Below are 10,008 nucleotides of genomic sequence, written 5' to 3' on the forward strand. Positions count from 1 at the left end.
GTGTTGTGCCGCTCCTTGGGCGAGAGCTGCGGAGAATCGGATGTAACATTTTCTGTAGATGTCCGTGGATATATCATTTGCCTGATTCCGAGTCCGTATGAGAAAGTTACGCCTATTTTAAGAAATGACATCCGAATGACGCCTAGACATATCGGATGCGATCATACCAGCACTAAAGCACCGGATCCCATCAGAACTCCGAAGTTAAGCGTGCTTGGGCGAGAGTAGTACTAGGATGGGTGACCTCCTGGGAAGTCCTCGTGTTGCATCCCTCCTTTTCTGCGTCCCTCGTGTTGTGCCGCTCCTTGGGCGAGAGCTGCGGAGAATCGGATGTAACATTTTCTGTAGATGTCCGTGGATATATCATTTGCCTGATTCCGAGTCCGTATGAGAAAGTTACGCCTATTTTAAGAAATGACATCCGAATGACGCCTAGACATATCGGATGCGATCATACCAGCACTAAAGCACCGGATCCCATCAGAACTCCGAAGTTAAGCGTGCTTGGGCGAGAGTAGTACTAGGATGGGTGACCTCCTGGGAAGTCCTCGTGTTGCATCCCTCCTTTTCTGCGTCCCTCGTGTTGTGCCGCTCCTTGGGCGAGAGCTGCGGAGAATCGGATGTAACATTTTCTGTAGATGTCCGTGGATATATCATTTGCCTGATTCCGAGTCCGTATGAGAAAGTTACGCCTATTTTAAGAAATGACATCCGAATGACGCCTAGACATATCGGATGCGATCATACCAGCACTAAAGCACCGGATCCCATCAGAACTCCGAAGTTAAGCGTGCTTGGGCGAGAGTAGTACTAGGATGGGTGACCTCCTGGGAAGTCCTCGTGTTGCATCCCTCCTTTTCTGCGTCCCTCGTGTTGTGCCGCTCCTTGGGCGAGAGCTGCGGAGAATCGGATGTAACATTTTCTGTAGATGTCCGTGGATATATCATTTGCCTGATTCCGAGTCCGTATGAGAAAGTTACGCCTATTTTAAGAAATGACATCCGAATGACGCCTAGACATATCGGATGCGATCATACCAGCACTAAAGCACCGGATCCCATCAGAACTCCGAAGTTAAGCGTGCTTGGGCGAGAGTAGTACTAGGATGGGTGACCTCCTGGGAAGTCCTCGTGTTGCATCCCTCCTTTTCTGCGTCCCTCGTGTTGTGCCGCTCCTTGGGCGAGAGCTGCGGAGAATCGGATGTAACATTTTCTGTAGATGTCCGTGGATATATCATTTGCCTGATTCCGAGTCCGTATGAGAAAGTTACGCCTATTTTAAGAAATGACATCCGAATGACGCCTAGACATATCGGATGCGATCATACCAGCACTAAAGCACCGGATCCCATCAGAACTCCGAAGTTAAGCGTGCTTGGGCGAGAGTAGTACTAGGATGGGTGACCTCCTGGGAAGTCCTCGTGTTGCATCCCTCCTTTTCTGCGTCCCTCGTGTTGTGCCGCTCCTTGGGCGAGAGCTGCGGAGAATCGGATGTAACATTTTCTGTAGATGTCCGTGGATATATCATTTGCCTGATTCCGAGTCCGTATGAGAAAGTTACGCCTATTTTAAGAAATGACATCCGAATGACGCCTAGACATATCGGATGCGATCATACCAGCACTAAAGCACCGGATCCCATCAGAACTCCGAAGTTAAGCGTGCTTGGGCGAGAGTAGTACTAGGATGGGTGACCTCCTGGGAAGTCCTCGTGTTGCATCCCTCCTTTTCTGCGTCCCTCGTGTTGTGCCGCTCCTTGGGCGAGAGCTGCGGAGAATCGGATGTAACATTTTCTGTAGATGTCCGTGGATATATCATTTGCCTGATTCCGAGTCCGTATGAGAAAGTTACGCCTATTTTAAGAAATGACATCCGAATGACGCCTAGACATATCGGATGCGATCATACCAGCACTAAAGCACCGGATCCCATCAGAACTCCGAAGTTAAGCGTGCTTGGGCGAGAGTAGTACTAGGATGGGTGACCTCCTGGGAAGTCCTCGTGTTGCATCCCTCCTTTTCTGCGTCCCTCGTGTTGTGCCGCTCCTTGGGCGAGAGCTGCGGAGAATCGGATGTAACATTTTCTGTAGATGTCCGTGGATATATCATTTGCCTGATTCCGAGTCCGTATGAGAAAGTTACGCCTATTTTAAGAAATGACATCCGAATGACGCCTAGACATATCGGATGCGATCATACCAGCACTAAAGCACCGGATCCCATCAGAACTCCGAAGTTAAGCGTGCTTGGGCGAGAGTAGTACTAGGATGGGTGACCTCCTGGGAAGTCCTCGTGTTGCATCCCTCCTTTTCTGCGTCCCTCGTGTTGTGCCGCTCCTTGGGCGAGAGCTGCGGAGAATCGGATGTAACATTTTCTGTAGATGTCCGTGGATATATCATTTGCCTGATTCCGAGTCCGTATGAGAAAGTTACGCCTATTTTAAGAAATGACATCCGAATGACGCCTAGACATATCGGATGCGATCATACCAGCACTAAAGCACCGGATCCCATCAGAACTCCGAAGTTAAGCGTGCTTGGGCGAGAGTAGTACTAGGATGGGTGACCTCCTGGGAAGTCCTCGTGTTGCATCCCTCCTTTTCTGCGTCCCTCGTGTTGTGCCGCTCCTTGGGCGAGAGCTGCGGAGAATCGGATGTAACATTTTCTGTAGATGTCCGTGGATATATCATTTGCCTGATTCCGAGTCCGTATGAGAAAGTTACGCCTATTTTAAGAAATGACATCCGAATGACGCCTAGACATATCGGATGCGATCATACCAGCACTAAAGCACCGGATCCCATCAGAACTCCGAAGTTAAGCGTGCTTGGGCGAGAGTAGTACTAGGATGGGTGACCTCCTGGGAAGTCCTCGTGTTGCATCCCTCCTTTTCTGCGTCCCTCGTGTTGTGCCGCTCCTTGGGCGAGAGCTGCGGAGAATCGGATGTAACATTTTCTGTAGATGTCCGTGGATATATCATTTGCCTGATTCCGAGTCCGTATGAGAAAGTTACGCCTATTTTAAGAAATGACATCCGAATGACGCCTAGACATATCGGATGCGATCATACCAGCACTAAAGCACCGGATCCCATCAGAACTCCGAAGTTAAGCGTGCTTGGGCGAGAGTAGTACTAGGATGGGTGACCTCCTGGGAAGTCCTCGTGTTGCATCCCTCCTTTTCTGCGTCCCTCGTGTTGTGCCGCTCCTTGGGCGAGAGCTGCGGAGAATCGGATGTAACATTTTCTGTAGATGTCCGTGGATATATCATTTGCCTGATTCCGAGTCCGTATGAGAAAGTTACGCCTATTTTAAGAAATGACATCCGAATGACGCCTAGACATATCGGATGCGATCATACCAGCACTAAAGCACCGGATCCCATCAGAACTCCGAAGTTAAGCGTGCTTGGGCGAGAGTAGTACTAGGATGGGTGACCTCCTGGGAAGTCCTCGTGTTGCATCCCTCCTTTTCTGCGTCCCTCGTGTTGTGCCGCTCCTTGGGCGAGAGCTGCGGAGAATCGGATGTAACATTTTCTGTAGATGTCCGTGGATATATCATTTGCCTGATTCCGAGTCCGTATGAGAAAGTTACGCCTATTTTAAGAAATGACATCCGAATGACGCCTAGACATATCGGATGCGATCATACCAGCACTAAAGCACCGGATCCCATCAGAACTCCGAAGTTAAGCGTGCTTGGGCGAGAGTAGTACTAGGATGGGTGACCTCCTGGGAAGTCCTCGTGTTGCATCCCTCCTTTTCTGCGTCCCTCGTGTTGTGCCGCTCCTTGGGCGAGAGCTGCGGAGAATCGGATGTAACATTTTCTGTAGATGTCCGTGGATATATCATTTGCCTGATTCCGAGTCCGTATGAGAAAGTTACGCCTATTTTAAGAAATGACATCCGAATGACGCCTAGACATATCGGATGCGATCATACCAGCACTAAAGCACCGGATCCCATCAGAACTCCGAAGTTAAGCGTGCTTGGGCGAGAGTAGTACTAGGATGGGTGACCTCCTGGGAAGTCCTCGTGTTGCATCCCTCCTTTTCTGCGTCCCTCGTGTTGTGCCGCTCCTTGGGCGAGAGCTGCGGAGAATCGGATGTAACATTTTCTGTAGATGTCCGTGGATATATCATTTGCCTGATTCCGAGTCCGTATGAGAAAGTTACGCCTATTTTAAGAAATGACATCCGAATGACGCCTAGACATATCGGATGCGATCATACCAGCACTAAAGCACCGGATCCCATCAGAACTCCGAAGTTAAGCGTGCTTGGGCGAGAGTAGTACTAGGATGGGTGACCTCCTGGGAAGTCCTCGTGTTGCATCCCTCCTTTTCTGCGTCCCTCGTGTTGTGCCGCTCCTTGGGCGAGAGCTGCGGAGAATCGGATGTAACATTTTCTGTAGATGTCCGTGGATATATCATTTGCCTGATTCCGAGTCCGTATGAGAAAGTTACGCCTATTTTAAGAAATGACATCCGAATGACGCCTAGACATATCGGATGCGATCATACCAGCACTAAAGCACCGGATCCCATCAGAACTCCGAAGTTAAGCGTGCTTGGGCGAGAGTAGTACTAGGATGGGTGACCTCCTGGGAAGTCCTCGTGTTGCATCCCTCCTTTTCTGCGTCCCTCGTGTTGTGCCGCTCCTTGGGCGAGAGCTGCGGAGAATCGGATGTAACATTTTCTGTAGATGTCCGTGGATATATCATTTGCCTGATTCCGAGTCCGTATGAGAAAGTTACGCCTATTTTAAGAAATGACATCCGAATGACGCCTAGACATATCGGATGCGATCATACCAGCACTAAAGCACCGGATCCCATCAGAACTCCGAAGTTAAGCGTGCTTGGGCGAGAGTAGTACTAGGATGGGTGACCTCCTGGGAAGTCCTCGTGTTGCATCCCTCCTTTTCTGCGTCCCTCGTGTTGTGCCGCTCCTTGGGCGAGAGCTGCGGAGAATCGGATGTAACATTTTCTGTAGATGTCCGTGGATATATCATTTGCCTGATTCCGAGTCCGTATGAGAAAGTTACGCCTATTTTAAGAAATGACATCCGAATGACGCCTAGACATATCGGATGCGATCATACCAGCACTAAAGCACCGGATCCCATCAGAACTCCGAAGTTAAGCGTGCTTGGGCGAGAGTAGTACTAGGATGGGTGACCTCCTGGGAAGTCCTCGTGTTGCATCCCTCCTTTTCTGCGTCCCTCGTGTTGTGCCGCTCCTTGGGCGAGAGCTGCGGAGAATCGGATGTAACATTTTCTGTAGATGTCCGTGGATATATCATTTGCCTGATTCCGAGTCCGTATGAGAAAGTTACGCCTATTTTAAGAAATGACATCCGAATGACGCCTAGACATATCGGATGCGATCATACCAGCACTAAAGCACCGGATCCCATCAGAACTCCGAAGTTAAGCGTGCTTGGGCGAGAGTAGTACTAGGATGGGTGACCTCCTGGGAAGTCCTCGTGTTGCATCCCTCCTTTTCTGCGTCCCTCGTGTTGTGCCGCTCCTTGGGCGAGAGCTGCGGAGAATCGGATGTAACATTTTCTGTAGATGTCCGTGGATATATCATTTGCCTGATTCCGAGTCCGTATGAGAAAGTTACGCCTATTTTAAGAAATGACATCCGAATGACGCCTAGACATATCGGATGCGATCATACCAGCACTAAAGCACCGGATCCCATCAGAACTCCGAAGTTAAGCGTGCTTGGGCGAGAGTAGTACTAGGATGGGTGACCTCCTGGGAAGTCCTCGTGTTGCATCCCTCCTTTTCTGCGTCCCTCGTGTTGTGCCGCTCCTTGGGCGAGAGCTGCGGAGAATCGGATGTAACATTTTCTGTAGATGTCCGTGGATATATCATTTGCCTGATTCCGAGTCCGTATGAGAAAGTTACGCCTATTTTAAGAAATGACATCCGAATGACGCCTAGACATATCGGATGCGATCATACCAGCACTAAAGCACCGGATCCCATCAGAACTCCGAAGTTAAGCGTGCTTGGGCGAGAGTAGTACTAGGATGGGTGACCTCCTGGGAAGTCCTCGTGTTGCATCCCTCCTTTTCTGCGTCCCTCGTGTTGTGCCGCTCCTTGGGCGAGAGCTGCGGAGAATCGGATGTAACATTTTCTGTAGATGTCCGTGGATATATCATTTGCCTGATTCCGAGTCCGTATGAGAAAGTTACGCCTATTTTAAGAAATGACATCCGAATGACGCCTAGACATATCGGATGCGATCATACCAGCACTAAAGCACCGGATCCCATCAGAACTCCGAAGTTAAGCGTGCTTGGGCGAGAGTAGTACTAGGATGGGTGACCTCCTGGGAAGTCCTCGTGTTGCATCCCTCCTTTTCTGCGTCCCTCGTGTTGTGCCGCTCCTTGGGCGAGAGCTGCGGAGAATCGGATGTAACATTTTCTGTAGATGTCCGTGGATATATCATTTGCCTGATTCCGAGTCCGTATGAGAAAGTTACGCCTATTTTAAGAAATGACATCCGAATGACGCCTAGACATATCGGATGCGATCATACCAGCACTAAAGCACCGGATCCCATCAGAACTCCGAAGTTAAGCGTGCTTGGGCGAGAGTAGTACTAGGATGGGTGACCTCCTGGGAAGTCCTCGTGTTGCATCCCTCCTTTTCTGCGTCCCTCGTGTTGTGCCGCTCCTTGGGCGAGAGCTGCGGAGAATCGGATGTAACATTTTCTGTAGATGTCCGTGGATATATCATTTGCCTGATTCCGAGTCCGTATGAGAAAGTTACGCCTATTTTAAGAAATGACATCCGAATGACGCCTAGACATATCGGATGCGATCATACCAGCACTAAAGCACCGGATCCCATCAGAACTCCGAAGTTAAGCGTGCTTGGGCGAGAGTAGTACTAGGATGGGTGACCTCCTGGGAAGTCCTCGTGTTGCATCCCTCCTTTTCTGCGTCCCTCGTGTTGTGCCGCTCCTTGGGCGAGAGCTGCGGAGAATCGGATGTAACATTTTCTGTAGATGTCCGTGGATATATCATTTGCCTGATTCCGAGTCCGTATGAGAAAGTTACGCCTATTTTAAGAAATGACATCCGAATGACGCCTAGACATATCGGATGCGATCATACCAGCACTAAAGCACCGGATCCCATCAGAACTCCGAAGTTAAGCGTGCTTGGGCGAGAGTAGTACTAGGATGGGTGACCTCCTGGGAAGTCCTCGTGTTGCATCCCTCCTTTTCTGCGTCCCTCGTGTTGTGCCGCTCCTTGGGCGAGAGCTGCGGAGAATCGGATGTAACATTTTCTGTAGATGTCCGTGGATATATCATTTGCCTGATTCCGAGTCCGTATGAGAAAGTTACGCCTATTTTAAGAAATGACATCCGAATGACGCCTAGACATATCGGATGCGATCATACCAGCACTAAAGCACCGGATCCCATCAGAACTCCGAAGTTAAGCGTGCTTGGGCGAGAGTAGTACTAGGATGGGTGACCTCCTGGGAAGTCCTCGTGTTGCATCCCTCCTTTTCTGCGTCCCTCGTGTTGTGCCGCTCCTTGGGCGAGAGCTGCGGAGAATCGGATGTAACATTTTCTGTAGATGTCCGTGGATATATCATTTGCCTGATTCCGAGTCCGTATGAGAAAGTTACGCCTATTTTAAGAAATGACATCCGAATGACGCCTAGACATATCGGATGCGATCATACCAGCACTAAAGCACCGGATCCCATCAGAACTCCGAAGTTAAGCGTGCTTGGGCGAGAGTAGTACTAGGATGGGTGACCTCCTGGGAAGTCCTCGTGTTGCATCCCTCCTTTTCTGCGTCCCTCGTGTTGTGCCGCTCCTTGGGCGAGAGCTGCGGAGAATCGGATGTAACATTTTCTGTAGATGTCCGTGGATATATCATTTGCCTGATTCCGAGTCCGTATGAGAAAGTTACGCCTATTTTAAGAAATGACATCCGAATGACGCCTAGACATATCGGATGCGATCATACCAGCACTAAAGCACCGGATCCCATCAGAACTCCGAAGTTAAGCGTGCTTGGGCGAGAGTAGTACTAGGATGGGTGACCTCCTGGGAAGTCCTCGTGTTGCATCCCTCCTTTTCTGCGTCCCTCGTGTTGTGCCGCTCCTTGGGCGAGAGCTGCGGAGAATCGGATGTAACATTTTCTGTAGATGTCCGTGGATATATCATTTGCCTGATTCCGAGTCCGTATGAGAAAGTTACGCCTATTTTAAGAAATGACATCCGAATGACGCCTAGACATATCGGATGCGATCATACCAGCACTAAAGCACCGGATCCCATCAGAACTCCGAAGTTAAGCGTGCTTGGGCGAGAGTAGTACTAGGATGGGTGACCTCCTGGGAAGTCCTCGTGTTGCATCCCTCCTTTTCTGCGTCCCTCGTGTTGTGCCGCTCCTTGGGCGAGAGCTGCGGAGAATCGGATGTAACATTTTCTGTAGATGTCCGTGGATATATCATTTGCCTGATTCCGAGTCCGTATGAGAAAGTTACGCCTATTTTAAGAAATGACATCCGAATGACGCCTAGACATATCGGATGCGATCATACCAGCACTAAAGCACCGGATCCCATCAGAACTCCGAAGTTAAGCGTGCTTGGGCGAGAGTAGTACTAGGATGGGTGACCTCCTGGGAAGTCCTCGTGTTGCATCCCTCCTTTTCTGCGTCCCTCGTGTTGTGCCGCTCCTTGGGCGAGAGCTGCGGAGAATCGGATGTAACATTTTCTGTAGATGTCCGTGGATATATCATTTGCCTGATTCCGAGTCCGTATGAGAAAGTTACGCCTATTTTAAGAAATGACATCCGAATGACGCCTAGACATATCGGATGCGATCATACCAGCACTAAAGCACCGGATCCCATCAGAACTCCGAAGTTAAGCGTGCTTGGGCGAGAGTAGTACTAGGATGGGTGACCTCCTGGGAAGTCCTCGTGTTGCATCCCTCCTTTCTGCGTCCCTCGTGTTGTGCCGCTCCTTGGGCGAGAGCTGCGGAGAATCGGATGTAACATTTTCTGTAGATGTCCGTGGATATATCATTTGCCTGATTCCGAGTCCGTATGAGAAAGTTACGCCTATTTTAAGAAATGACATCCGAATGACGCCTAGACATATCGGATGCGATCATACCAGCACTAAAGCACCGGATCCCATCAGAACTCCGAAGTTAAGCGTGCTTGGGCGAGAGTAGTACTAGGATGGGTGACCTCCTGGGAAGTCCTCGTGTTGCATCCCTCCTTTTCTGCGTCCCTCGTGTTGTGCCGCTCCTTGGGCGAGAGCTGCGGAGAATCGGATGTAACATTTTCTGTAGATGTCCGTGGATATATCATTTGCCTGATTCCGAGTCCGTATGAGAAAGTTACGCCTATTTTAAGAAATGACATCCGAATGACGCCTAGACATATCGGATGCGATCATACCAGCACTAAAGCACCGGATCCCATCAGAACTCCGAAGTTAAGCGTGCTTGGGCGAGAGTAGTACTAGGATGGGTGACCTCCTGGGAAGTCCTCGTGTTGCATCCCTCCTTTTCTGCGTCCCTCGTGTTGTGCCGCTCCTTGGGCGAGAGCTGCGGAGAATCGGATGTAACATTTTCTGTAGATGTCCGTGGATATATCATTTGCCTGATTCCGAGTCCGTATGAGAAAGTTACGCCTATTTTAAGAAATGACATCCGAATGACGCCTAGACATATCGGATGCGATCATACCAGCACTAAAGCACCGGATCCCATCAGAACTCCGAAGTTAAGCGTGCTTGGGCGAGAGTAGTACTAGGATGGGTGACCTCCTGGGAAGTCCTCGTGTTGCATCCCTCCTTTTCTCTGCGTCCCTCGTGTTGTGCCGCTCCTTGGGCGAGAGCTGCGGAGAATCGGATGTAACATTTTCTGTAGATGTCCGTGGATATATCATTTGCCTGATTCCGAGTCCGTATGAGAAAGTTACGCCTATTTTAAGAAATGACATCCGAATGACGCCTAGA

At 50.0% G+C, this 10,008-nt stretch overlaps 34 non-coding genes across 34 annotated transcripts; all 34 read left to right on the forward strand.

Moving 5' to 3' along the window:
• The first annotated feature begins 153 nt into the window (after window positions 1–153).
• Window positions 154–272, forward strand: LOC127758364 (5S ribosomal RNA). Its single transcript, XR_008013734.1, has one exon. It is a non-coding gene; the product is annotated as a 5S ribosomal RNA (ribosomal RNA).
• Window positions 273–443: 171 nt separating this feature from the next.
• Window positions 444–562, forward strand: LOC127758376 (5S ribosomal RNA). Its single transcript, XR_008013745.1, has one exon. It is a non-coding gene; the product is annotated as a 5S ribosomal RNA (ribosomal RNA).
• A 171-nt stretch (window positions 563–733) lies between these two features.
• On the forward strand, window positions 734–852 carry LOC127758387 (5S ribosomal RNA). Its single transcript, XR_008013756.1, has one exon. It is a non-coding gene; the product is annotated as a 5S ribosomal RNA (ribosomal RNA).
• Window positions 853–1,023: 171 nt separating this feature from the next.
• LOC127758398 (5S ribosomal RNA) lies at window positions 1,024–1,142 on the forward strand. Its single transcript, XR_008013764.1, has one exon. It is a non-coding gene; the product is annotated as a 5S ribosomal RNA (ribosomal RNA).
• A 171-nt stretch (window positions 1,143–1,313) lies between these two features.
• On the forward strand, window positions 1,314–1,432 carry LOC127758402 (5S ribosomal RNA). Its single transcript, XR_008013767.1, has one exon. It is a non-coding gene; the product is annotated as a 5S ribosomal RNA (ribosomal RNA).
• A 171-nt stretch (window positions 1,433–1,603) lies between these two features.
• On the forward strand, window positions 1,604–1,722 carry LOC127758403 (5S ribosomal RNA). The gene has a single exon (XR_008013768.1). It is a non-coding gene; the product is annotated as a 5S ribosomal RNA (ribosomal RNA).
• Window positions 1,723–1,893: 171 nt separating this feature from the next.
• Window positions 1,894–2,012, forward strand: LOC127758404 (5S ribosomal RNA). Its single transcript, XR_008013769.1, has one exon. It is a non-coding gene; the product is annotated as a 5S ribosomal RNA (ribosomal RNA).
• A 171-nt stretch (window positions 2,013–2,183) lies between these two features.
• On the forward strand, window positions 2,184–2,302 carry LOC127758405 (5S ribosomal RNA). The gene has a single exon (XR_008013770.1). It is a non-coding gene; the product is annotated as a 5S ribosomal RNA (ribosomal RNA).
• Window positions 2,303–2,473: 171 nt separating this feature from the next.
• On the forward strand, window positions 2,474–2,592 carry LOC127758407 (5S ribosomal RNA). The gene has a single exon (XR_008013771.1). It is a non-coding gene; the product is annotated as a 5S ribosomal RNA (ribosomal RNA).
• A 171-nt stretch (window positions 2,593–2,763) lies between these two features.
• Window positions 2,764–2,882, forward strand: LOC127758409 (5S ribosomal RNA). Its single transcript, XR_008013773.1, has one exon. It is a non-coding gene; the product is annotated as a 5S ribosomal RNA (ribosomal RNA).
• Window positions 2,883–3,053: 171 nt separating this feature from the next.
• On the forward strand, window positions 3,054–3,172 carry LOC127758410 (5S ribosomal RNA). The gene has a single exon (XR_008013774.1). It is a non-coding gene; the product is annotated as a 5S ribosomal RNA (ribosomal RNA).
• A 171-nt stretch (window positions 3,173–3,343) lies between these two features.
• Window positions 3,344–3,462, forward strand: LOC127758411 (5S ribosomal RNA). The gene has a single exon (XR_008013775.1). It is a non-coding gene; the product is annotated as a 5S ribosomal RNA (ribosomal RNA).
• Window positions 3,463–3,633: 171 nt separating this feature from the next.
• On the forward strand, window positions 3,634–3,752 carry LOC127758412 (5S ribosomal RNA). Its single transcript, XR_008013776.1, has one exon. It is a non-coding gene; the product is annotated as a 5S ribosomal RNA (ribosomal RNA).
• A 171-nt stretch (window positions 3,753–3,923) lies between these two features.
• Window positions 3,924–4,042, forward strand: LOC127758413 (5S ribosomal RNA). The gene has a single exon (XR_008013777.1). It is a non-coding gene; the product is annotated as a 5S ribosomal RNA (ribosomal RNA).
• Window positions 4,043–4,213: 171 nt separating this feature from the next.
• Window positions 4,214–4,332, forward strand: LOC127758414 (5S ribosomal RNA). Its single transcript, XR_008013778.1, has one exon. It is a non-coding gene; the product is annotated as a 5S ribosomal RNA (ribosomal RNA).
• Window positions 4,333–4,503: 171 nt separating this feature from the next.
• LOC127758415 (5S ribosomal RNA) lies at window positions 4,504–4,622 on the forward strand. Its single transcript, XR_008013779.1, has one exon. It is a non-coding gene; the product is annotated as a 5S ribosomal RNA (ribosomal RNA).
• Window positions 4,623–4,793: 171 nt separating this feature from the next.
• Window positions 4,794–4,912, forward strand: LOC127758416 (5S ribosomal RNA). The gene has a single exon (XR_008013780.1). It is a non-coding gene; the product is annotated as a 5S ribosomal RNA (ribosomal RNA).
• Window positions 4,913–5,083: 171 nt separating this feature from the next.
• LOC127758417 (5S ribosomal RNA) lies at window positions 5,084–5,202 on the forward strand. The gene has a single exon (XR_008013781.1). It is a non-coding gene; the product is annotated as a 5S ribosomal RNA (ribosomal RNA).
• Window positions 5,203–5,373: 171 nt separating this feature from the next.
• On the forward strand, window positions 5,374–5,492 carry LOC127758418 (5S ribosomal RNA). The gene has a single exon (XR_008013782.1). It is a non-coding gene; the product is annotated as a 5S ribosomal RNA (ribosomal RNA).
• A 171-nt stretch (window positions 5,493–5,663) lies between these two features.
• LOC127758420 (5S ribosomal RNA) lies at window positions 5,664–5,782 on the forward strand. The gene has a single exon (XR_008013784.1). It is a non-coding gene; the product is annotated as a 5S ribosomal RNA (ribosomal RNA).
• Window positions 5,783–5,953: 171 nt separating this feature from the next.
• LOC127758421 (5S ribosomal RNA) lies at window positions 5,954–6,072 on the forward strand. Its single transcript, XR_008013785.1, has one exon. It is a non-coding gene; the product is annotated as a 5S ribosomal RNA (ribosomal RNA).
• A 171-nt stretch (window positions 6,073–6,243) lies between these two features.
• LOC127758423 (5S ribosomal RNA) lies at window positions 6,244–6,362 on the forward strand. Its single transcript, XR_008013786.1, has one exon. It is a non-coding gene; the product is annotated as a 5S ribosomal RNA (ribosomal RNA).
• Window positions 6,363–6,533: 171 nt separating this feature from the next.
• Window positions 6,534–6,652, forward strand: LOC127758424 (5S ribosomal RNA). Its single transcript, XR_008013787.1, has one exon. It is a non-coding gene; the product is annotated as a 5S ribosomal RNA (ribosomal RNA).
• A 171-nt stretch (window positions 6,653–6,823) lies between these two features.
• On the forward strand, window positions 6,824–6,942 carry LOC127758425 (5S ribosomal RNA). Its single transcript, XR_008013788.1, has one exon. It is a non-coding gene; the product is annotated as a 5S ribosomal RNA (ribosomal RNA).
• A 171-nt stretch (window positions 6,943–7,113) lies between these two features.
• On the forward strand, window positions 7,114–7,232 carry LOC127758426 (5S ribosomal RNA). Its single transcript, XR_008013789.1, has one exon. It is a non-coding gene; the product is annotated as a 5S ribosomal RNA (ribosomal RNA).
• Window positions 7,233–7,403: 171 nt separating this feature from the next.
• On the forward strand, window positions 7,404–7,522 carry LOC127758427 (5S ribosomal RNA). Its single transcript, XR_008013790.1, has one exon. It is a non-coding gene; the product is annotated as a 5S ribosomal RNA (ribosomal RNA).
• A 171-nt stretch (window positions 7,523–7,693) lies between these two features.
• On the forward strand, window positions 7,694–7,812 carry LOC127758428 (5S ribosomal RNA). Its single transcript, XR_008013791.1, has one exon. It is a non-coding gene; the product is annotated as a 5S ribosomal RNA (ribosomal RNA).
• A 171-nt stretch (window positions 7,813–7,983) lies between these two features.
• On the forward strand, window positions 7,984–8,102 carry LOC127758429 (5S ribosomal RNA). Its single transcript, XR_008013792.1, has one exon. It is a non-coding gene; the product is annotated as a 5S ribosomal RNA (ribosomal RNA).
• A 171-nt stretch (window positions 8,103–8,273) lies between these two features.
• Window positions 8,274–8,392, forward strand: LOC127758430 (5S ribosomal RNA). Its single transcript, XR_008013793.1, has one exon. It is a non-coding gene; the product is annotated as a 5S ribosomal RNA (ribosomal RNA).
• Window positions 8,393–8,563: 171 nt separating this feature from the next.
• Window positions 8,564–8,682, forward strand: LOC127758432 (5S ribosomal RNA). Its single transcript, XR_008013795.1, has one exon. It is a non-coding gene; the product is annotated as a 5S ribosomal RNA (ribosomal RNA).
• A 171-nt stretch (window positions 8,683–8,853) lies between these two features.
• LOC127758433 (5S ribosomal RNA) lies at window positions 8,854–8,972 on the forward strand. Its single transcript, XR_008013796.1, has one exon. It is a non-coding gene; the product is annotated as a 5S ribosomal RNA (ribosomal RNA).
• A 170-nt stretch (window positions 8,973–9,142) lies between these two features.
• LOC127758434 (5S ribosomal RNA) lies at window positions 9,143–9,261 on the forward strand. Its single transcript, XR_008013797.1, has one exon. It is a non-coding gene; the product is annotated as a 5S ribosomal RNA (ribosomal RNA).
• Window positions 9,262–9,432: 171 nt separating this feature from the next.
• Window positions 9,433–9,551, forward strand: LOC127758435 (5S ribosomal RNA). Its single transcript, XR_008013798.1, has one exon. It is a non-coding gene; the product is annotated as a 5S ribosomal RNA (ribosomal RNA).
• A 171-nt stretch (window positions 9,552–9,722) lies between these two features.
• On the forward strand, window positions 9,723–9,841 carry LOC127758436 (5S ribosomal RNA). Its single transcript, XR_008013799.1, has one exon. It is a non-coding gene; the product is annotated as a 5S ribosomal RNA (ribosomal RNA).
• Window positions 9,842–10,008: the final 167 nt, after the last annotated feature.

Source organism: Oryza glaberrima, unplaced genomic scaffold (assembly GCF_000147395.1).
Source record: "Oryza glaberrima unplaced genomic scaffold, OglaRS2 ChrUN-Ctg38, whole genome shotgun sequence".
NCBI classification, from domain to species: Eukaryota; Viridiplantae; Streptophyta; class Magnoliopsida; order Poales; family Poaceae; genus Oryza; species Oryza glaberrima.